Raw genomic sequence first — 25285 nt, forward strand, 5'->3', positions numbered from 1 at the left:
CCTTTTCTTGTTCCACTTGTCTATCTGACCCCACCCTTGCTTACTTACTATTGCCCCTGAAGCAGAACAGTTCTAGAAGGATGGTCGACCGCCCCAAGGAGAAGAGTTCCAGGAAGCCAAAATCATAAAATTGCAGAAGGGAGCATACCAGAATTGCTGACTCAATGCACACTTGCTCAAAGCTCTCCCCTACCTTAATATATTTTTGCCTCAGAGTCTGTTTCAGTGCCCTTCTTCTGGAGAAGTGCCTGGCAGGTCTTTCTCCTCTAATAAAGCCTGCACACCTGGTGTTAGAGTGCCACCTCATTCTTACATTTGGTGCTGAAACCCAGGACAGGATACTAACTGCCTGGACGATCCCTCTTTGCTGTCCAAACTTACAACCAGAGAAGCAATGAGCAGCAGCAACTCATCCCAGGCTTAGCAGGCACTCCCTGCCATTCCAGAGGCCACTCAGTGATGCAAGCCTGGCTTCCAGGATGTTCGTTCATCCTCCAGTCGCAGCTGCCACCTTTTACTTTCTGGAGTCTGCAAGTCGCAACTCCAGCCCAATTCTCCTCATCCTCCAAAGATGAATTGAAAACCCCAGCTTGTGCTACCAGAATCCAGCCTGGGCTGCTGCCGCCTTATGCTCCACAGGCCTTGCAGCCCCAACCTCCCGCTGCTACTGGCTCTCCACAACGTCCAGGGCAATCTGCAACTCACAAACCTGTGAATGAATCCTCCTCCAGCAGCTGCTCCATTTCCAGGAGAATCTCTCAAACCTGGTAGGCCTCCCCCTCCCTCACTTCCTCCAGCTCCTGGGTAAGCATCTGTTTCTCCCACATTTGCTCCAGCTCCTTCCACTGCTTGGTTTGCAGGACCAGGCAGCCTCTTCCACAGAACTCTTGGTTTCCTCAAGTATGGCTGTAAAAGTCAGCCAGCCTACAGCCCCCAAAAGGACAACCATGGGGAACCATAACAGCAGCCAGTCCTCTACCATGAACATCAAAGGTGATGGCTCCATACCAATCTCCAAATTCTGCCACAGACTATGCCAAATGTAAAGCCAGTATCCAAGGCCACCATCACAGCAGCCTGGCCCATGTAGGTTCGCATTGGATTCGGACAGTCGGTAAAGAAACAACAAGGCCACGAACTGGTGGGTCATCATCTTTAATCCTAGCTTGCACCGGTGGGCAAGTAAAAACACACACTGGGCTCCAAAACCCACTCATTCAGTGCTCACAAAGCTACTGACTTATTCCAGTTTTCCTAGGATCAAAGGTTTCTAACCTCACCAGTCTTATTCACCTCTGTTCCCCATCTCCTTCCTTCTCCCTGCACAAACTGCACAAACTGGCTTTTTCTTCAGCACTCTGCCATCTTGGCTGCTTCTCCTGGCCTCCTCCAAGTGGCCTCTCTCTGCTCTCCTCTCTAGTGCTAATCTCAGGAACCAAGCAAGCAAGCTCCCAGTCTGCCCCCATTTTATAGTGTAAAAATCATAACCTTTAATCCAATATACAAAATAGGGAAGTCTCTGATACAAAGTCACTTATCTGAGGCATAATGGGATTGCACCACCCCACATCAAAAAGGGTAGGAAAGGCTTAGTCCTAAAACCAAGCCCTAGGCTACAAGAATCCTGCCTGCCCACAGCCCACCCCCAACACACATTAATATCACCTGGGCAACACCATCTTTAACAAAGTGAGCATAATATATTTTATCTGCCCAACAACAAGTAATCCCACTTCTTGTTGCTTTAGGAATCTCTATAGAAGTAGGTCTAGGGGCAGGGGGACACTTCCCTGTCTTATTTCTACTTTCTCTCTCTCTCTCTCTGAAGCCCAGCAAATTTGTAAACATGGAATCAGTAATTTCACAAAAACTGCATGTCTTAACTATTGCCTTTCATTGGTCCACACCCTCTCCTATTTATTTTTCTAACTTTTGAACCCTGCCTCTTAGGTTTGTTCACTAGTTTCTTACAGAACTGCGTGTAGACCTTCACCAATTAGAAAATTGGAAAAATTTACCTAACCCTACACACCAACCCTGAAACCTGCCCTCACAAAACAAAAAAATCTGGAACCCTATAAAAACACCCTTATTCCAACTGCCCCAGGGAGAGGTTCACGAAGGAGGCCCCAATAGGGATAACAGCAGGAAGTAGCTCCAGAAGATGGCCGGTCTGAGACAAACCTCCTTCCTAAACCCCATACCTTTTTCTTCCCCTCACCTCTTTTTTCTTTTATCATACCACAGAGTTGAGAAAAGATACATGAATTCACCAGAACTTCCAACTGCCCTTTTGCTGTTCCACTTGTCTATCTGACCCCACCCTTGCTTACTTACTATCACCCCTGAAGCAGAACAGTTCTAGGAAGCTGGTTGACTGCCCCAAGGAGAAGAGTTCCAGGAAGCCAAAATTGTAAAACTGCAGAAGAGAGCGTACCAGAATTGCTGACTCAATGCACATTTGCTCAAAGCTCTCCCCTACCTTAATGAATTTTTGCCTCAGTCTGTTTCGGTGCTCTTCTCCTGAAGAAGTGCCTGGCAGGTCTTTCTCCTCTAATAAAACCTGCACACCTGCTGTTCGAGTTCGGTCTCATTCTTACACTTTCTGTTTGCCTTTACTTGGACTGACCAGGACACTAATACAGCCCAGCAACTTATGTGGACTGCCTTACCCAGGGGTTCAGAGACAGCCCACACCTGTTTGGGCAGGCACTAGCTCAGGATTTAGCAGCATGCAATCTCAAAGCTAGTACTGTCTTACAATACGTATATCAGTGGTCCCCAACCCCCGGTACCAGTCTGTGGGCCATTTGGTACTGGTCCGCAGAGAAAGAATAAATAATTTACATTATTTTTGTTTTATTTATATTTAAGTCTGAATGATGTTTTATTTTTTAAAAATGACCAGATTCCCCCTGTTATATCTGTCTAAGACTCACTCTTGACGCTTGTCTCGGTCACATGATACATTTATCCGTCCCACCCTAAAGGCTGGTTCATAAAAATATTTTCTGACATTAAACTGGTCTGTGGCCCAAAAAGGTTGGGGACCACTGATGTAGTTGACCTACTCCTCTGCAGCCCCTCCCTGACTGCCTCAAAGAGACACACTGCCACCCTTCTTAACTTTCTTGCCATGAAGGGATATCATGTCTTCTCTGCTAAGGCTCAACTTCACTCTCAGTCCGTAGTCTATCTGGGCATGCCCTAACCCCCACCACCTGAGGTCTCACCCTAAATCAAACTCAAACCCTCCGCAGTCTCCAACCACCTACCACTGCAGATCAAATCCTTTCTTTCCTCAGTCTAATAGGCTTCTTTAGACACTGGATTCCCAATTTTGCTCTTAGTCAAACTCCTCAATGACATATCCTGAGCATGGCTTTTAAGGTCTCAGGAGAGGCAAGGAATTGAGAGGAACAGGAGAAGGCAGACAGCCCAAAATAGATCAGGCAAAATACCAGCTCTTGGCGGCTGCTCTTAAAGTCTCCAATGCCCCTAAGGGCCTTGTAAAACTCCACAAGGGTCCTGCTTCAAGTGTGGAAAGAAAAATCATTGGGCAAAAGCCTGTCTGGCTCCTCAGCCCTCACCAAGGTCTTGTCCTCACTGTGGGAAAAAGGGACACTGGAATGTAGACTGCCCTTTCACTTCTCTGGTTCAGTCTCTGGTTCGCTCCTCTGGTTCAGAGATGGTTCAGTCCCTTCTAGCCCTACCCAGCCACCTGTTACCTATCACCATCAAAGAGCCTAGGGTAGCCATCCAAGTAACAGGTAAGCTGATATAATTTCTTATAGACACAGGAGCCACTTACTCTGCCTTGCCTAAATATTCGGGTCCTGCTCATCCCTTAAAGATCTCTGTTGTGGGTGTTGATGGTCTTATTTCCTCCCTATTGGCCATAGATCCACTACCTTCTCTAACTAATATATGGTGTCTCCTTTGCACACTCTTTTCTCCTCCTATTGCTGAGCAGATAAAATATATTATACTCACTTTGTTAAAGATGGCACTGCCCACATGGAAGCCTGTCACCCAGGTGATATTAATGTGTTTTGGGGGCAGGATCCTTGTAGCCTGGGGCTTGGTTTTAGGACTAAGCCTTTCCCACCATTTTTGATGTGCGGTGGTACAATCCCATCATGCCTCAGATAAGTGACTGTGTTAGAGACTTCCCTATTTTGTATATTGGATTAAAGGTTATGATTTCTACACTATAAAATGGGGGCAGAACAGAAGCTTGCTCTCTTGGTTCCTGAGATTAGCATTAAAGAGCAGAGAGCAGAGAAAGGCTACGTGGAGGAGCCCAGGAGAAGCAGCCAAGATGGCAGAGTGCTGAAGGAAAAGCCAGTTTGTGCAGGGAGAAGGAAGGAGATGGGGAACAGAGGTGAACAAGTCTGGTGAGCTAGAAACCTTTGATTCTAGGAAACTCGGATAAAGTCAGTAGCTTTGTGAGCACTGAATGAGTGGGTTTTGGAGCCCAGTGTATGTTTTTACTTGCCTGCCAGGTGCAAGGTAGGATTAAAGATGATGGCCTATCAGTTTTTGGCTCCGTTGTTTCTTTACCAACTGTCCAAATCCAATGAGAACCTGAAAGGGCCAGGCAGCTGTGATGGTGGCCTTGGCTACTAGCTTCACACCTATATACCTATTTTAGGCCGGGACCTACTCTCCAAATTCAGAGTCTCTCTTTCCTTTCACTTCCCATCCTCAGAGTTGGTTCTATTACTGCTTCTCAACCAGCCAGATTTGCTGAATTCTGTTATAAATTTTTCTCTACCATCCATCATAGTGAATCCCAAGGTTCTCCTCACCACCCCCACAATGGCAAAACTCCAGGAAAAGGCCCCCTTGTTTCATGTTTCCAGGTTAAAGAAAATGGAAGCTCCATTTCCACACATGCCTACAAGTGACCCTTCCAGTCAACCTGAATTATCACCTAGATACACCTGCTCCCCCTTAGAGCCCACTAAGGTCAGTCTGAGCCATGAGAACTATGATTACTCCCTGATAACAGACAGGATAGATTCCAGCTTGCTCTATTCTTTCTTATCTCCTTACCCTTAAAGGCATACTCTGCCCCCGTACCCTCCCCCTCTTGGAATCCTCTAATCTAGAAAGCTCTCTTAATCTTATTTAAAATCTCATAATCAAGACTAACTCCACCTATGCAGCCAACTGCTGAATATGTCTGTCCATGTCATCTTCAGCTTACTCAGCTCTCCCTATTCCACTTAATAATACTCATCTCCTTCACATCACTCTTATGTACAAGATTCAGAAAGGGGCCACCTTCTTTGAGAGGGCTAGCACTCTCATAGGAGATTATTCCACCTCAGCTGCAAACTGAGCAAACAAGCTATACTAAACCTACTATTCCCAGCTTGACAAGCTCCTTCCACAGCCCTTTCCAACCAGACTCACACCTATCAATCCTCCCTGGGGACCAGCCTACCTGGACAGGGCGCCATACTGTTATTCTGTCCACCCCTACTGCCATCAAAGTGGAAGCAGACTCACACTGGACTCACCTCTCCCACATTAAGCTTTATACCACCAATACCCCTAAAACCTACATCTCCACACCCACAGGTCCTCTGTCTCTCAAAATCTCCACATGTTCCCCTATCCAAGAAGAACCAGACCAGTCCATCTCATAATGCTCCTCCAAGAGGCCATATCCCGCCATACCGCCCAGTCCAGCAGGCACTCACAGCAGGCAACTGCCAATTACCACCTTGCCAGATTCTTCTGCTTCCTTCTTCAGGCCTCTGAGGACCTCTCCTGGTTTAGGCCTCACTCCAGTGAAATTGACAGACTGCTCAATTGGATGCAGGACTTGGCCTGGCAAGGTTCTCTACTTGAAGTTTCTCCAAAAAAAACCCAGCGGCTTTTCAATTTCTTCTTCTCTTCCTCTTAATCACCCCTAAGCCCAACCATCATGCACCCAGTTCTTGATCTCCTAACATCAGTTCTACTTACTCTCTTACTGGGCACCACATATGCCGCCCCCATCTCCTCTCTCCTAGAGGCCACATATATAGAACGCTCTCTCAACCTCACTCAAAGATTTTTAATTGAAGCTAATTCTTTCTATGCAGTTAATTGCTGGATGTGTCCTCCTCAGCCTACTCTGTCCTTTCTATCCCAAACAACAACACCCACCTTCTACGGACAGTTCTCATACCAATCCAAAAAAGGGGCTTCCTTCTTTAAGAGAGCCAACACTCTTATACAAAATTATTCTACTTCAGCTGCCAACTGAGCAACTAAGCTATATATCAAACCTATTATTCCCAGTTTAAAAAAAATAAAACCCCAAATTCCTCCTGCTCGGGGACCAGTCACCCTAATACTCCCCTGCTTTCACCTGCCCCTTTATGCTTTACTGCTCAAGGTACTGTCCCAATGGGTCACCTCCCTTCTAACCTTTGCAATACCACAAAAACTATCCAATTTCCCAAAGACCATCAGAACCATCGAGTTAACTAGCAAGTCTCTCCAGAAGCAAACGGATTATTTTCTAACTCCCTACCCGTATGGCTCAATCTTATAAATACTCCTATCCCACGAACCAACTCTATTCCTGGCTTTCCACAACAGCTTCAACTACCTTAAAATGCTCAAAACAATCATCTACTCATATCTCCCCACTTATTGGGACAGCTCTTTCTTCCACCCTGACCATCTTGAGCTCAGAAACAGGAAACAAAACCAATCCATTGTCCTTCTATTCTCTATTCACCTCTCAGCCTGCCTCACCCAATCATGGGCTTTCTATTTCTGTGGGACCAACACCTATATGTGTCTCCCTACTAATTGGACAAAAACCTGTACCCTAATCTATCTCACCCCAAATATCAACCTAATCCCACCCCATGAGCCTCTTCCAATTCCTAATACACTATTATTCTAGCTTTTAGACCAGGGGTCCCCAAACTACGGCCCATGGGCCACATGCGGCCCCCTGAGGTCATTTATCCGGCCCCCGCCGCACTTCTGGAAGGGTACCTCTTTCATTGATGGTCAGTGAGAGGAGCATAGTTCCCATTGAAATATTCGTCAGTTTGTTGATTTAAATTTACTTGTTCTTTATTTTAAATATTGTATTTGTTCCCGTTTTGTTTTTTTACTTTAAAATAAGATATGTGCAGTGTGCATAGGAATTTGTTCATAGTTTTTTTTTATAGTCCGGCCCTCCAACGGTCTGAGAGACAGTGAACTGGCCCCCTGTGTAAAAAGTTTGGGGACCCCTGTTTTAGACCGTGCCTCTTATGTCTGTTCAGTATTTTTTTGCCAATAAGAAAATTGGAAAAATCTACTTAGCCCTACACACCAACACCGAAACCTGCCTTCATAAAACAGAAAAATCTGAAACCCTGTAAATACACCCCTACCTGGCATGAAATCATCCATGCACCTCTCTATCCTATAAACCCCCACTGAGAGTAATCCTTAGAGAGGCCATAACCCTTCACCACCCCTACTCAGCAGGAAGAAGTTACAGAAGATGATGACCTTCGTCCCCTTTCCCTTCAGCCTCTCTAGAAATCATTCTCTTTCCTTTTTATATAAATATATCAAATAGTCAGGAATCTTAGGTTTAATTTCTTTAACCCTGCCAGCATGAGTTTTGTTTCAGGGCTGCAGCAGGTGACCAACCACAAAGGAATGTCCGATGAAGTCATGGACAAGTTGAAACTGCTGACTGAAAATGCACCAACATCCATAATTGGTGAAAAGCACCCCTGCACCCAGCGATAGCGACAGCCAATCAGCAAATGCCCCACTACCTTTCTTACTTCCCTATCTCTACCCTTAAAAGTGGCCTAAACACTGTAGCCATGGCTGCTCTCCCATATGAGACAGCCGGCAGGTTTCCTTTCATTGAAGCCTGTTAAACTGGTCTTTCGGACTTTGATTGATTCTATCAACAAACAGAATCAGAAAAGCCAGCAATGCATCCTTTGAAAATTATTGAGGTCAAGAAACCCATAACAATTTTCTTTAGTAACAGAGCACTGACAAGGAGTTATGAATTACTCATCATTACACATTACAAAAAGACTGCAAAAAGAAATGATGGAGATATGGAAATGTACAAGTAATTTATTAATTTTGAGAGAGAGAGTACAACTTTTCAGCATTGATCTAAAATAAATACAACACTTGATTATATCCAGTCATTAAAGAAAAAAACTCAGCAGTTTAAAACACACCCACAAAGGAAACAGAAGTTTCAAATTGTTTTATCAGGTGGCTCACCAAATAAGTAAAAATTTTAATATTCCATTATAGGGGTGGAAATACTGTTTTCTCAAGTATTTCCAAAGGCAGAAAAGTGCAATTAACAAAAATCTTTTACACATTAGTGCAAATAATATAATATCACTACAGTCAACAAATGAAGAATAAATATATTAATCACAAACAACATTCATTTTGTCCTAAGAATAAAATGTGGTTAAAAATGGAATCATTAGGCCCTGGCCCATTGGCTCAGCTGTAGAGTGACAGCCCCATGTGTCAACTCCAGTCAGCACACAGGAGAAGCAACCACCTGCTTCTCTACCCCTCGCCCCTCCCCTCTCCTTTCCAGCAGCCATTGCTCAATGGTTAGAGTCAGTTGGACCCACTGCTAAGGATGGCTTCAAGGCCTCACCACAGGCACTAAAATAGCTCAGTTTTCCCATGGAGCAGTGGCCGCAGATGGGCAGAGCATCACCCCTTACTGGTCTGGGGTTATGCAGGAGTCTGTTGGTCTGCCACCCTATCTCTCACTTAATAAAAAAAAGAAATAAAATGTTATAAAAATGGAATCAATTTATATAATTCACCTTATTAACAGAAAAAGGTCACATGACTCATCCCCTTCGATACAAAGTAGTGACTGTCTATATTAATTTTTATTAGTGAGAACAATTTAACCCACCAGAACTAGAAGGAAACATGTTTTACTAGAAAAAAAATATCTACAAACATATAATAAACATCATATTAAATGGTGAAATGGTAGAGTAATTCCCTCCGGGATCGGGAACAAGGCAAGAATATAAATTCTATGCTATTCAACATGAACTGGATGGAGGACCTGAAAAGTGCACTAAAGAAATACAGGGTACAAGGTAAAAAACAGCTAAAACTGGCAGATGATCATAGTTTATGTGTGAAATTCAAAAAAGATCTACACACAAATGATTACAATGGATAGCTGCATTTGGTGAAGATGGTTATAAATATACTTAATAATTAGTTCACTTGGACTAAGAGACATGGACAGGCGTGGGGTGGTTACAGGGGGTGGGGGGAGGGGAGGAGGGAGAGGGGGAGGGGGAGGGGTACAAAGAAAACTGGATAGACGGAGGACAATCTCTCTTTGGGTGATGGGTATGCAACAGAACTAAATGACAAGATAACCTGGAAATGTTTTCTTTGAATATATGTATCCTGATTTATTGATGTCACTCCATTAAAATAAAAATTTATTTATAAAAAAATAAAATAAAATAATTAGTTCACTTGTATGCATCTGGATATAATGTAACAAACGGGTGCCCACAGGCAGGGTAACGTAAAGATTAAATAATATCTTGTATGGCCAGTAGTCCTCCCAATGGTGGCCATGCAGATGCAGGTTCCCATTGGATTTGAGCAGTCAAGAAACAGTGGAACCAAAAAATGGTGGGCCATTTCTTTACTAAAGTCGCGCACCAGCCAACGAGCAACACACACAGGGAACACACTTCCCTTTCGCTCAAGGCTCCCAAAGCCACTGACACATTATCCGGTTCCACAACCAGGAGAATCTTCTCCAGTTCTTTCTAGAATTAAAGGCCAAACCAGTTTCAGTGGAGCTCATAAAAGCCCCTCACCTCTGGTTCCCATCTGCACACTTTCATTCTCTGTTCGCACTCAGCAAACAGGGCTTCTCCCTCTGCCTCTTCTCTTCCTTCAAAACTTTCTGGCGCGAAAACTGCTCCTCCAGCAAACATTAGCAAAACAATGCTAAGCACGCAGGAAGGTATTCTGCAATTTCACAGACCACATATACCTGTTGCTGCCCAGTGCCCAATGCAAGCTATAAGTGAGCAAACATAAAAATCATATCTTAGAAACTTATTTGATCAACATATCTCCTGCACCAGAAGGAAAGAGGAGAGGATGCAGTGGAGCCGAAGGCCAGCCCCTTGCTCACCGAACACGCCGAAATCCACAGATCAGCGCAGAGACGACCAGGTGAGGCTCTCGTCCCCGGGACAGGAAAGGCAGGGGTGATTTTCCTCTCTGGAAAGAGCAAAGGACGCGTCTAGAGAGGAATTATAAGCATAAAGGTTGCTCTCCACTTCACTTTGCTCTCACTGGACCCAGCCTAATTCCAGGTAGTTGGAGACGAGCAAAAGCCACGGGCGAAGCGGGCCCGGCCAGGGCTCTGAGGTAACGTGCTGGCGAGTGCGGGGTCCCGGCAGTGGCCACGCTCTGATCTCTGGCTTCCCCAAGGCCGAGCTCTCCGCCTTCACCACTGGACCTGAGGCAGGGCCGACACAAGCCGGGAAGATTGCAGACGCAGCTGAATACTGAGCTCAGACAAAAGTGAGGACGCAAGAAGACAGAGCCCACGGTGCCCCACGAGAGAAAGCACTTTAGCTTCCGGGTTTGGGGTGGTGCTTAGCAAAAGGGGCGGGGCCTCGGGAGCTGGAAAGTGAAGGTACCAGGGCGGGAGCGACAGGGAGGGGCGGAGGAGTGGGGAAGCAGCCACTTCCAAGGTAGAGTGGAGACCTGTTAGTTTCCTCCCGGGAGAGATGAGCTGTTGGAATTGGATGAACTTGGCACTGAACTAGGTCAGTGGGTGAGGTTTGATTGACCAGTCCTATGGGGTGAGACTTACTCAGATATTCAGAGAGGCAAGGCGAGATCTGAAAGAATCAATCGAAGTCTAAAAGACCAGTGTAACAGGCTTTAATGAAAGAAAACCTGCCGGGCTGTCTCATAAGGGAGAGCAGCCCTGGCTACACTTTTATGCCACGTTTTAAGGGTTAGGTTAGGGAAGTAGGAAGGGTGGGCATAGAAGTGCTTTCCCTTAATTAGGGATGTTGGTGCATTTTTCAATCGTCAACAGTTTCAACCGTCCATGTCTTCTCGGAATTGTGACATCGGACATTCCTTTGTGGTTGGTCACCTGCCACAAGCCCTGAAACAAAACTCGTGCCAGCAGGGTTAAAGAAATGAAACCTAAGATTCCTGACTATTTGATATATTTACATAAAAAGGAAAGAAAATGACTCCTCCCAGAGAGGCTCAAGAGAAAGGGGACAGAGGTAATCATCTTATGTAACTTCTTCCTGCTGAAAAATAATAGTGAAGGGTTATAGCCTCTCTAAGGATTACTCTCAGTGGGGAGTAGAGGGGTGCAGTGATGGCTTCCTGCTGGGTAGGGGTGTATTTACAGGGGTCCAGATTTTTTTGTTTCTCGAGGGCAGGTTTCAGGGTTGGTGTGTAGGGCTAGGTAGATTTCTCCAATTTTATGATTGATATGCAGGTATGAAGGCCTGCATGCGGTTTTGTAAGAAACTAGTATACAGATGTAAGAGGCAGTGTCCAAAAGCTAGAATAATAAATAGGAGAGTGAGTGGACCAATGAAAGGCAATAGCCAAGACACCCAGTTTGTGCGAAACCACTGATTCCACAATTCAGTTTGTATTTCATGAATTTGCTGGGCTCCTTCCTTTAATTTGGTCTCCATGTCTCTAGCCCTAATTGGTTAAGGTAAAAGCAACAAATCAATTTGATCCTGCAGTTTTACTATGGTGGAGGCAATTTCTTCCATGGAGCTTTGGAGGTCTTCAGAGAAAGAATGGTAATAAGATAGTACCCCTGCCCCTAGACCTACTTCTGTAGAGATTCCTAAAGCAACAAGAAGAGGGATTACCTGTACAGCTGTTTGGTCCTTATACTGATGGGTAGTGTACTAGGAATTGGACGAGGCTCATGGGGTGGGATTAGGTTAATATTTGGGGTGAGATAGACAAGGGTACAGGTTCCTGTCCAATTAGTAGGGAGACACATATAGGTGTTGGTCCCACACAAGTAGAAAGCCCATGATTGGGTGAGGCAGGCTGATAGGTGAATAGAGAATAGATAGACAAGGGGTTGGTTTTGTCCATCTCTGAACTCCAGATGGTCAAAGTGGAGGAAAGTACAGCCCCAACTAGGGGGAGACATGGCTAGAGGCCTGCTTTGAGCATTTCAACTGTGTGGTACAGGTAGTGAGCCAGGGATATAGCTGAGTGGTGGGATAGGAGCATTTCTGTTGTAAAGCTGTAAGAGTAGGGGGTCCTGTGAATCAAACAGGATTAGAAAATAATCTGTTTGCTTCTAGAGAGACTTGATAGTTAACTCAGTGATTCTGATGGTCTTTGGGAAATTGGATAGTTTTTGTGGTATTTTAGAGTTTAGAAGGGAGGTGACCCACTGGGACAGTACCTTGAGCAGTAAATCATAAAGGGTCAGGTGAAAGCAGGGTGACTGGTCCCCGAGCAGGGGGAATTTGGGGTTTTAATTTTTTAAAACTGGGAATAATAGGTTTGATATAGCTTAGTTGCTCAGTTGGCAGCTGAAGTAGAATAATTCCCTATAAGAGTGTTGGCTCTCTCAAAGAAGGAAGCCTCTTTTTGAGATTGGTATGAGAACTGTCCATAGAAGGTGGGTGTTGTTGTTTGGGATAGAAAGGACAGAGTAGGCTGAGGAGGACACATCCAGCAATTAACTGCATAGAAAAAATTAGCTTTGTTCAGCAAGAGAAACTGATAACAAAATAAACAGAAAGCCAACTAAATGGGAAATGATATTTTCAAACAACAGCTCAGATAAGGGCCTAATATCCAAAATATACAAAGAACTCATAAAACTCAACAGCAAACAAACAAACAATCCAATAAAAAAAATGGGAAGAGGACATGAACAGACACTTCTCCCAGGAGGAAGTACAAATGGCCAACAGATATATGAAAAGATGCTCATCTTCTTTAGTTATTAGAGAAATGCAAATCAAAACTGCAATGAGGTACCAGCTCACACCTGTTAGATTAGCTATTATTAACAAGACAGGTAATAGCAAATGTTGGAGAGGCTGTGGAGAAAAAGGAACCCTCATACACTGTTGGTGGGAATGTAAAGTAGTACACCCATTATGGAAGAAAGTATGGTGGTTCCTCAAAAAACTGAAAATAGAACTACCTTATGACCCAGCAATCCCTCTACTGGGTATATACCCCCAAAACTCAGAAACATTGATACATAAAGACACATGCAGCCCCATGTTCATTGCAGCATTGTTCACAGTAGCCAGGACATGGAAACAACCAAAAAGCCCGTCAATAGATGACTGGATAAAGAAGATGTGGCACATATACACTATGGAATACTACTCAGCCATAAGAAATGATGACATCGGATCATTTACAGCAAAATGGTGGGATCTTGATAACATTATACAAAGTGAAATAAGTAAATCAGAAAAAAACAGGAACTGCATTATTCCATACGTAGGTGGGACATAAAAGTGAAACTAAGAGACATTGATAAGAGTATGGTGGTTATGGGGGGGAAGGGGAAAAGGGAGAGGGAAAGGGGGAGGGGGAGGGGCACAAAGAAAACTAGATAGAAGGTGACAGAGAACAATCTGACTTTGGGTGATGGGTATGCAACATAATTGAAAGACAAGATAACCTGGACTTGTTGATCTTTGAATATATGTAACCTGATTTATTGATGTCGCCCCATTAAAAAAATAAAATTATATAAAAAAATAATTAGCTTCAATTAAAAATCTTTGAGTGAGGTTAAGAGAGCATTCTATATATGTGGCCTCTAGGAGAGAGGAGATGGGGGCGGCATATGTGGTGCCCAGTAAGAGAGTAAGTAGAACTGGTGTTAGGAGATCAAGAACTGGGGGCATGGTGGTTGGGCTTAGGGGTGATTAAGAGGAAGAGAAGAAGAAATTGAAAAGCCGCTGTTCGTTTTTTGTTTTTTTTTTTGGAGAAACTTCAAGTAGAGAACCTTGCCAGGCCAAGTCCTGCATCCAATTGAGCAGTCTGTCAATTTCACTGGAGTGAGGCCTAAACCAGGAGAGGTCCTCAGAGGCCTGAAGAAGGAAGCAGAAGAATCTGGCAAGGTGGTAATTGGCAGTTGCCTGCTGTGAGTGCCTGCTGGACTGGGCGGTATGGTGGGATATGGCCTCTTGGAGGAACATTATGAGATGGGCTGGTCTGGTTCTTCTTGGATAGGGGAACATGTGGAGATTTTGAGAGACAGAGGACCTGTGGGTGTGGAGATGTAGGTTTTAGCATTATTGGTGGGATAAAGCTTAATGGAGGAGAGGTGAGTCCAGTGTGAGTCTCCTTCCACTTTGATGGCGGTAGAGGTGGACAGAATAACAGTATGGGGCCCTGTCCAAGTAGGCTGGAGAGGGGTTTTTCCCTGTGTCCTCTTGTAGACCTGGTCCTCAGGGAGGATTGATAGGTCTGAGTCTGTGGTTGGAAAGGGCTGTGGAAGGAGCTTGTATACTTCCTGTTGCATATTAGCTCGCATGTATGCCAGTGAAGAAAAGTATGAGCCCATTGATGGTTTGGAGGTGGTAAGTAAGTTGGAATTTAGTACAAATGGGCAGCCATACATGATTTCAAATGGGCTAAGGTTGCAGGGGTCCCCAAACTTTTTACACAGGGGGCCAGTTCACTGTCCCTCAGACCATTGGAGGGCTGCCACATACAGTACTTCTCTCACTGACCACCAGTGAAAGAGGTGCTCGTAAAGGAAGTGCGGTGAGGGCCAGATAAATGGCCTCAGGGGGGCCGCATGCGGCCCCTGGGCCAGGCTGTAGTTTGGGGATGCCTGGAAGGCTTTTGTGGCATTGACTCTGATTCTCATTAAGGCTAAGGGAAGAAGCTGAGGCCAAGGAAAGTTTAGTTCAAGAATAAGTTTTTTAGGTGGTGTTTGAGGATTTGGTTGGCCCTCTCTACTTTTCCTGAGGACTGGGAGTGGTATGGAATGTGTAGTTGCCATTTTAGTCCTAAGTAGGATGTGATGAATTGAGTGATTTGAGAGATAAAGGCTAGTCCATTGTCTGATTCAAAGGAGGAAGGTAGCCCAAGTCTAGGGATAATGTGTTCTGTTAGAGCTGAGATAACTGTGTTAGCATCTCTTTTTTTGGTTGGAAAAGCCTTGATCCAGCCAGAGAAGGTATCTACAAGAGTAAGAATGAATTTGTTTCCTTTGGGGCGGGCATATAAGTGAAGTCAATTTGTCAGTCCTGACCAGGGAGGGTTTCCTTCGCTTGATGAGCTGGAAATAATTTTGGATGTATTCCTCCCTGTGAGGAGCATGGGGTACAGATAGAACATGAAGATGTGATGCTTTTTAAGAGAGTAGGTAGATTGGGTCCCATTAGGAAAGTGGAAATGTAGATGAGAAGAGGTTTGTAGCTTATGTGGAAGGAGTTAAGAATGGTTTGAAAGATGTCTTCCGCCTAAATTTGGGGAAGGATGATTTTTCCTCCCTGGGTGTACCAGTCCCCTTGTTTTGGGAGCGTTTTATAAAAGATGGTTTCTTTTGTGGAGTATTGGGGTTGGTAGAATAATAGAAAGTAAATATTAGAAGTGGGAGGTTGGGTAGCAATCTTCTTTGCTACTTGATCTGCCAAGTTATTTCCAATGTTGATGGAATTTGAGTTTTTTGATGGCCCTTGCAATGTATTATGGCTGCCTGTTTTGGCAATAAAACTGCATTTAAAAGATTTTGAATAAAGGTATGGTTTTGAAGTGAGCTTCCCTTGGTTGTGAGGAAACCTCACTCACACCAAATGGCATCTGATGAATGGAAGATATGGTAACAGTATTTAGATTCAGTGTAAATATTAACCGATTTATTGGCAGTGAGGGTGAGCACTCTAGTGAGTGCTATAAGTTCAGCCTGTTGGTAAGTGGTGTTTTCAGGCAAGAATTAAGCTCCAAGTATGTGATGTGGGTCAGTTATGATGACATAGCCTGCTAGAATGGTTCTGTGTTTTGTCTTGATAGCACTACCATCTACAAATAATGTAGAATCAGATGAAAGGGGGTTTGAGGTTAAATGCAGGAAGGGTGAGTTGAAGTGAGTTAGGACTTCAATGCAAGGGTGTTTGGGTGGTTGTGGAGTATGGGGGAGCAGTGTGGCTGAATTTAGATTGGAACAGAGTTGAAAGGAGAATTATAAATTTTTGAGGAAGATAATATAAAATTGCTGAAGACGAGAGTGAGAGAGATAATAGGTAGCCTTATTGGAGACTAGGTCTTGTAGGTTATGGGGTGATTTGATAATAACTTTCTGTCCTAGGGAGAGTTTTTTGCTTTCAAGTGCTAGGAGGGACACAGCCGCTAGGGCCTGCAAGCATGGTGCCCAGCCCTTGCAGGTAGGATCAAGTTGTTTGGACAAGTAGGCAACTGGGGCAAAGGAAGGTCTCTTTTGGTGTCCTAATAATCCAAGGGCGAGACCCTGTTTCTCATGTACATATAGGAGAGATTCAGACTGGATGTCAGGAAGGTATAAGGCTGGTGCCTGGAGTAAGGCCTTTTGTAACTTAGAATATGGTGTTTTAGTTGGGTATCTTGGATCTAGGGGTTTGTTAGGGTCCCCTTTGGTGGCCTCATAGAGTGGCTTGGCCAGAAGGCTATAGTTTGGGATCCAAGACCAGAGAAAGCTGGCAATTCCTAGGAATGAAAGTAGTTATTCTTTATTGGTGGGGGTAGGGACTGAGGCTATAAGATGCTTTTAGTCTGTGGTGGCTTTATGGCCTGGTGATAATTGCAATGCCAGGTAGGTAATAGTTGCCTATGAAAGCTGAACTTTGGAAGGGGATACTCTATAGCCTTTTTGTGCTAAGAAGTTTAGTAGTTTGTTTGTGTCTGCCCTGGATGCTTCCAATGTAGGACTACAGAGGAGATCATCTACATATTGTAAGATAGTACTTTGGGGAAGAGAAAAAGATTTAAGATCTGTAGCTAGGGCCTGACCAAAGAAATGAGGGCTATCCCTGAATCCCTGAGGGAGAACCCTTCAGGTCAGTTGTTGAGAGTGCATGGTATCTGGGTCAGTCCAAGTAAAGGCAAAGAGGTTTTGGCATTCCAAATGGAGGGGGATGGTAAAAAAGTTGTCTTTAAGGTCTAAGACCGTGAAGAAAGTGGTATTTGAAGAAATAGTGGAGAGAATGGTGTAGGGGTTTGGTGCCACTGGGGTAATGGGTAATACTGCTACATTCATAGCCCACAAGTCCTGAACTAGGTGATAGGTACCATTGGGTTTGACTACTGGTAGGATGAGAGTGTTGTAAGGTTTTGGCACTGGAGTCCACTGGGTGTGTCCTCTGTGTTCCCCAGGTGTGGTCTGTCTGCAGAGCTACCACCCCCTCTGCTGTTGCTGCCTAGTGCATTTAGATATGGGCATTGCCGGTACCTTCACAGTGGGGCTATGCTGTGGTTTCCGCCTCTCCTTCATGGGAGTGGCTATGATCATGTGCTCGGGTATACAAGCCTCGGTGGACTTGGCCTTCACCCCGCCCCTGCAGGTGGCCTTATGCTCTGCCCTGAGGTCAGGGATGAGCACCTTTGCTCAGCTGCAGGTCTCCACCCGATTCCAGGCTTTTGCCCTGCCCTTGCAGGAGGAGCCTGATCGTGGGAGGGCTGCAAGGCTTGGCTCCTCAGGCTGGTCGGGACTGGGTGCCCGAGCTCAGTAGTGGGACTCTGCCTGTTCTGGGCTTTTGGCTCTACCCCTGCAGGAGGAGCTGGCTCCCAAATCAGGCCAGAAGCTTGAGTTCTGTGGGTGGGGCAGGGCTGTGCTCCTGTGCTTTTGCTCAAGGGAGGGTCTCCACCCCTTCTGGGGCTCCTGCCCTTTTCCCACAGGCTGAATTACAGAGGGCCCGCATCTAGACTTGACCACTTTTGCACGTCTCCTCCTCCCCAGCCGTGCAAGGCTGAGCTCACACCTGGGCCTCAGTGGTGGCCAGCTGGCTTCTGCCCTTGCTGACATAACTGCACTTCCTCATCCCATTGCCACCTGCCCTTGGGCGAGCTCTCAGCCATGTGGGTGGGGGTGCTGCAGTTTAGACCCTAACAGTCACTACTGTAGTCCCGAAAGCTTTCTTCTTCTAAGCAACTCTGCTCTCAGTACCGAGGGAGAGCTTGTTTGGCTGGTGTCCTGCTTCACTTTGTTGGTATTGCTGTTTCCAGGAGAAATATTCACTTCAGATTTGGGGAGTGACTCAGCCCAGGGGTTAGGGTGGTTGTTTCTCAAAATGTTTTTCCCTGTGCCTCCTAGATTACACTCTCTTCCTGCTACTTTGGTCCTCTCCTCTCTCCCTATCCCCCGAAGCCCCGGGTGAGTGGTTTTGAGAGAGGTTTTCTGTGCGGTCCCTTTAAAAAGTATCCTGGGTCTGAGAAATCAGTCTCTTTCTCACAAACAGTATCCTGTCTTATTTCCAGCTAAATACTGTCCATACACCTCTTCTAGGCTCTGGGGCTGCAGGCTGGGGCTTTGTTCCTGGGACTCAGGACCCTTCCCTCTCTGCTAAACTCACTTCCCACCATGTGAGCCTCTCCTGGCTACTGTTCGCTCTGGGGAGCTGAGCAGCCCTCTTTGCATTTTCACTTTTCCTACCAGTCTCAGTGTGGCTTCTTCAGTGTTCCTTGGTTCTTTTTGACTCTAAGACTCCCTGTCCATAATTGCAGCTGTGTCTGGCACCTCCTACTGTTTCCAAGTGTATGTGTGTTCATGGGGATGTCCCAGACACTCCCACTCTGCCTGACTGTCCGTTGGCCAGAGATTGAGTTGTGGGATGCCAATTCTCATATCTGATCACCCCAAGGCTGAGGGCTGCCATGGGGGCAGAGGAATCTAAACCTGGCTCAAAAACACTCCTGGGGTGCCTTATCCAGAATCTCTCAAACACTGATCCCTCCCTAAAGAAGAAGAAACTGATCTTCTTCACTGTGGCCAGGCCACAGTACCACTGGATAACTAGACCAGGTGGCCTCCTGAAGGAACTTTCAACTTTAACATCCTCACCAATTTACAGAACTATTGCCAGAGAACTGGGAAATGGTCGGAGATCCCTTACATTCAGGGCTTCTGATATTTGCGCTCCCATCCTAATCTCTGTGCCTCCTGCTCTACAACACAAGTCCTTTTAGCCAGAAAACCCTCAGGTAAACCCTCTGCTCCTGATCTTTCCTCCTTCGCCAACACCCTTGAGGAATACTCTCCCCCTCCTGCACGAGCCCCTCCATTCTACCAGGATCCTCCTTCCCCTTTGCCGGATCCTGTTTCTCACTTCCTGCAGATAACAGTCCCTCTTTCTCCTCCCTTGTCAGTGCTCACACCAGATCTCACTCTAGCCACAAGAGGGAGAAAACCTCTGCCCTCTCTGTAAGGTGGCCAGAGCAGAAGGAGTTATTCGGGTTCATGTTTCTTTTTCCCTCTCTGATCTGTCTGCAATCAAAAAGTATCTAGGCCCCTACTCTTCTAATCCTACTGCCTCACTGATGCTATGGTCCTCCATACTCATTTAGACCCTACCTCCAATGCTGGGGCAACTGTATTAGCCACTCACTTTATTTTCCAATTGGCCCTGGACATTTGGAAGAAACTTAAAAACATGGAAGAGGGCCCCCAAACCCCTATTTGAAACCTGATGAATATGGCATTTAAAGTTTTTAATGGTCAGGAGGAAAAGGCTGAGGCTACTCACCAGGCCCACATGCAGCAAAAGTAACACTCCACATCCAGGCTCTGTGGCAGCCCTGAGGCCAGCAGTGCCCCTTCTTAAGGTCACCCACTAAGCTCTGCCCTGACTGTAAGCAGCCTAATTACTGGTGGAGCAATTGCCCCCTTTGGGTAACAGGCACTTCCTCGGCGTCTCCACACGGAGGACAAGCCACCCAAATGGGAGACTAAGCCAGCCAGGTGGACCCATTGCTTGAACTCCTCAGCCTCATGGACGACTAACGTGGCCCGGCCTTGAAGACCCCCATCACCCTCGCTGAGCCCAGGGTAATGCTGTAGGTAGTGGGTAAGTCCATCTCATTTCTTGTGGACATGGGGGCTACCTTCTCTGTTTTACCATCACACTCTGGACCTCTAGTTCCCTCACAGGTCTTGGTTATGAGAGTGGACGGGACCCCATACAGAACAATGCTGTTACTACATCAATGAGACTGGCCTGATGGAAGAAAACATCAATATCTTCAACCGTTCGCAAGAGTAACTGCACAAGGAATTCTCTTCCGACAACCCACTTAACTCCTGGTAGGAGTCACCAATCCTCACCTGGGTTGCCCTTATCCTAGGTCCTCTTCTAATTATCAGCATATTACTCATGTTTGCTCCTTTTTCTTAGATTCTTACAGGGCCGCATCCACGAGGTTTCTTGAGTCATGATCAACCAGATGCTCCTACATCCATACACGCGACTCCCCTTAGAGCCACCACCACATCCCTACCTCCCTTCCCCACAATGCCCCTAACCAGCAGGAAGTAGCCAGATGAATAGCAGCACCCCTATCTAACATAAAAGGTCGGAATGGGAGGTCAGTTGGCAGCAATGGGGGAAGGTCAGATGAGGAACCAGGTCTGGGACTTTGGCCGGAACCACCCACACCCATTACCGCCAAAAAAAAAGTCCACACCCATGCCTGCCAAAAGAAATGGCCCAGGAGCATTTTAAAAAAGAACTGTCAGCCAATAAAATTTTGCCACCCACCACCACCCTACCAACTCTATAAATTATCCCCTGGGCAGGAAAAGCTGCATGACTTCCCTGGGTCTTGTGGACCAGTGAACCTCGCCTAGGATGAGCCCTATATAAAGCTGTTGCTTGTCCACACTTGGTGGCCATGTCCTTCTTTCTTCTTGGCCAAAAATACCTTACACGTTTATTTTTATTTATCTATTTTTTTTGACAGAGACAGAGAGAGAGTCAGTGAGAGGGACAAATAGGAACAGCCAGACAGAAAGGAAAAGCAATGAGAAACGTCAATTTTTTTTTGTTGCACCTTAGTTGTTTATTGATTGCTTTCTCATATGTGCCTCAACTGGGGGGCAACAGCAGAGCAAGTGACCTCTTACTCAAGCCAGAAACCTTTGGGCTCAAGCTAGTGACCATGGATCACTAGGTCAAACTATATGTCATGTCTATGATCCCATATTCAAGCTTGTGAGTCTGTGCTCAAGCTGGATGAGCCCATGCTCAAGCCAGGGACCACTGGGTTTCGAACCTGGGTGCTTTGGATCTCAGTCCAATGTTTCATTCACTGCGCCACCGTCTGATCAGATGAGTCTTTTAAAAGAATGGTTTCTGACTTCTGGTCAAGATGGCAGCATAGGTAAACGCAGTACTACATCCTCCCACAACCATATCAAAATTACAACTAAATTACAGAACAACCATCATTCAGAACTGCTGGATATTTAGCTGAATAGAAATCCTACAAGTGAGGATTGAAAGAAGGCTTATCAAAACTGGTAGGAGGGGGTGGAGATGTCAAACGGGCTGGTTCCACACTCAAGATAAACATAGGGAGAGCTATGTCTGTTTCAGAAGTCCCCTCTGGGAAGCTAGTAGTCCAAGCTTCACAGCAGGCTGCTCAGCCCAAGGATCCAGTGCCAAGAAGAAAAGTCCCCATAACATCTGGCAGTAAAAAACCATGAGGGATAATGGCTGAGTGAGATGGAGGGCTGCTGGAGTTCCAGGCAGTTTCTCTTAAAGGATCCACACACAGACTTAATCTTTCTGACTCATTCTTTCAGAGCTCTGGTGCTGAAATAGTAATTCAAAACGCAGTAGAAATATATGGGAAGAAAATGAAGTGGCTGACAACAGCATGGGACCTAGGGTTGGCTTTCTCCCAGACAGAAGTGCTGGCAGAGCCCATCGTTCCTATCATGAACCCTCCCCCCACAGAGATGACAGGCTGGAGCCTTATCTGAGTGTCCACCAATCTGGCTGTTGCTGTTTATTCTCAGATCAGAGCAGAGAGGACCAGGTGAGGCTCTCGACCCCAGGACGCAAAATGCAGGGATACTTTTACTTTCTGGGAAGAGAGCATAGGATGCGTCTAGAGCAAAGGATGCGAATTATAAACATAAGGGTTGTTCTCCACTTCCCTTTGTTCTCACCCCGCTGGACCCAGCCGAGAGTGCTCGATTCAGGGAGTTGGGGACGAGCGTCAGCCACGGGCGGAGCGGCCGGGGCTCTGAGGTAACGCTTTGGTGATCGGAAGCCCTGGGTGCGGGATCCCGGCGGCCGCTTCCACACGCGGAGCTCTCCGCCTCCGCCACCAAACCTGAGGCACCACCGACCCAAGCCGGGAAGATTGCGGACTGACCCAGGTGAAAACGGAGCTCAGAGGAAAAGGACGGTGCAGCGAGAGCTGACTCACAACTTGCCCACGTGCAAAAGCACACTGTTACTTCCGGCTTTTGCGCCACGCCCAGCGAAAGGGACGGGGCCTCGGGAGCTACGAAATACAGAAAATACAGTCAAGGGTACAAGGCGCGGAGGGACAGTAAAAAGGGCGACGGAGCGAAGCAGGGAATGGCTGGCTTCCTCCCGGGAGAAATGTGATCGGGTTCTGGGGCCAGGTCAGCGCAGTTGAGATTGGATGGATGTGAGACGGAACTAGGGCGGAGGTTTGATTGACTAGTCCTATGGGGCGGGACTTAGTTGAATATTCAGCGAGGCAAGGCTAGGTCAAGGGGTGGAACTCCAGAAAATTGATGCTACAGGCGGGATTAGGTTTAGGGCCTCCTATCCAGGCTCTTAAGAGTCAGAGACTGGAGAAAAAACTTAAACCTGTACCTGTCCCTGAGATCTCTGTTCCATTTACTCAGTCCTTTCGTTAGACCTTTAGTGTTCCCTTTCATTGCTTTGTTGATAACTGCTCATGTAGAGGAAGGCAATTGATAATTATTTATGTAGGTTCATTTACCTGGAAACCTTGATGACCTCTAACGTTGTCCTTTCCTAAATTGGAATTTAATAAATAAAATGTTCTGTACAGATTTTTCTAATAAGTTTTTTTTTTCTTGTTTTATGTAGGGTCTCTTAAAGTAAGAAAAAAAGGATTCTTTTCTTAGTAATAATTATCAATCTATTTGCTTTAGGTTGTGGCCTTTATTAAGTTAATAAAGTTCCTTTTAAATCTGGTTTATGTGTACATGTTATCAATTGTTGATTAATTCTATCAAATGTTTTGGTGTCTATTGAATTGATAAGTTTGCTTCTTTAACTTACTTTATGATATTTTTAATTTTACATAACCTGAGTAGATAATTTTTTTTTTTTTTTTTACAGAAACAGAGAGTCAGAGGGGGATTGACAGGGACAGACAGGAATGTAAAGAGATGAGAAGCATCAATCATTAGTTTTTCATTGCGACACCTTAGCTGTTTATTGATTGCTTTCTCATATGTGCCTTGACCATGGGGCTACAGCAAACCAAGTAACCCCTTGCTCAAGCCAGTGACCTTGGGTCCATGCTGGTGAGCTCTGCTCAAACCAGATGAGCTCATGCTCAAGCTGGCGACCTCAGGGTCTCGAACCTGGGTCCTTTGCATCCCAGTCGGACACTCTATCCACTGTGCAACCATCTGGTCAGGCAAGTCTATACTTTTAAGAGAATGGTTTCTGACCTCCCATCAAGATGGTAGCGTAGATAAACACAGTACTTGCATCCTCTCACAACCATATCAAAATTACAGCTAAACTACAGAACAACCATCATGCAGAGCTGCTGGATATGTAGCTGAATAGAAATCCTAAAAGAGATTTAAAGAAGGCTCATCAAGATTGGTAGAAGGGGCAGAGATGTGAAATGGGCTGGTCCAAAACCCAAGTGTGGCAGATTAAAATGGAATGACATATATCTGCTGCAGAGGTTCATGCTGAGGAGCAAGTAGTCCCAGACCCACACCAGACTCCCCAGCCCAGGATTCTAGTAACAGGAAGAGAAGTCCCTATAGCTTTTGGCAGTAAAACCCCCCAGAGATAATGGCTGAGTGTGATGGAGGGCTGCTGGAGTCCCATGCAGTTTCTTTTAAAGGGCCAGCACGCAGACTTAATCTGTGCACCTCACTCTTTCTGAGCTCTGATGTTGAAATAGTAATTCAAAAGGAACCAGGGATATATGGAGATAAAATGAAGTATCTGGCATCAGCGTGGGAACTAGGCTTGACTTTCTCACAGACAGAGTGCTGGCAGAGCCCATTGTTCCTATAATGAACATAACCCCCTCAGAGATGACAGGGAGGAGCCATATCTGAGTTTCCACCAACCTGGTGATTCCAGTAGAACAAGCCCCACCAAACTTGTATGCCTATCCAAGCTGTCTCCAGTGCCTTTTCCTTATAAATGGCCTGTCTTGGTTCATGCTTCAGATTTTCCTAAAATCTCTCAATCTTAAGGACACTTTCTATAGTTATTTCTTCAAATAGTTTTTAATTTCTTGCTCTCTCTCTTCTCTTTCCAGCACTCTCATGATACAAATATTGGTATCCTTAAAGTTGACCCAGAGGCTCTTTATGCTATATTCACTTATTGTTGGAATCCATGGGAGTTTGAGAAGACCAGAGTAACAGGCTTTATTGAAAGGAAGAAAGGAACCCTGCCGGGCACTTCTCCTGGGGAGAAGAGCATTGGTTACAGACTAGGGACAAATTATATAGTGTTTGGGAGAGCTTGAGAGGATACTGAGTCAAAAGTTCTGGTATGTTCCCTTTAATGGTTTTAGGACTTCAGCTTCTTGGAAGTCCTCTGTCTCAGGGGTGATATAGTCCAGTAAGGGTGAGGTCTGACAGATAAGCAGAACATCAAGAGGGCAGTTTGAAATTCATGTATCTATCATTTCTCAACTCTGTGGTTGCATATAAAATAAGGGCAGTTATTAATTTTATAATATACGATGAGAGGTGACAAGGAGAAAGAGAAAAAAATGGAAAATTATTGCTTCTTCTGGAGAGAACTCAAGAAAAGAACCTTGCCAAGCCAAGTGCCCATCTAGTTAAATAGGTTGTCAATTTCCATGCTGTGAGGTCTGAACCAGGCGATGTCTTCGGAAACCTGAGTGATGAAGTAAAAAAAAATTTTTGCGAGATAATAATTGTTAGTTGCTTGCTGCGAGTGCCAAGTGGACAGAGTGATATGGTGATACATGGTCTCCTGGATGAGCCTCATGAGACGTTCTGGTCTGGTTTCTCTTGAATAGG

General features: G+C 45.6%; 1 protein-coding gene across 1 annotated transcript in view; it reads right to left on the reverse strand.

Annotated features, from left to right (window-relative positions):
* The window catches only part of LOC136333260 (zinc finger protein 699-like), a 63093-nt gene extending 52457 nt beyond the window's left edge, over positions 1-10636 (reverse strand). The window contains exon 1 of the mRNA XM_066272147.1: positions 10193-10636. The gene's annotated coding sequence lies outside the window, so the exon portion shown is untranslated. The remainder of the gene's footprint in view (positions 1-10192) is intronic.
* Between the last annotated feature and the right edge of the window lie 14649 nt (positions 10637-25285).

This window comes from Saccopteryx bilineata, chromosome 1 (genome assembly GCF_036850765.1).
Source record: "Saccopteryx bilineata isolate mSacBil1 chromosome 1, mSacBil1_pri_phased_curated, whole genome shotgun sequence".
NCBI lineage: Eukaryota > Metazoa > Chordata > Mammalia > Chiroptera > Emballonuridae > Saccopteryx > Saccopteryx bilineata.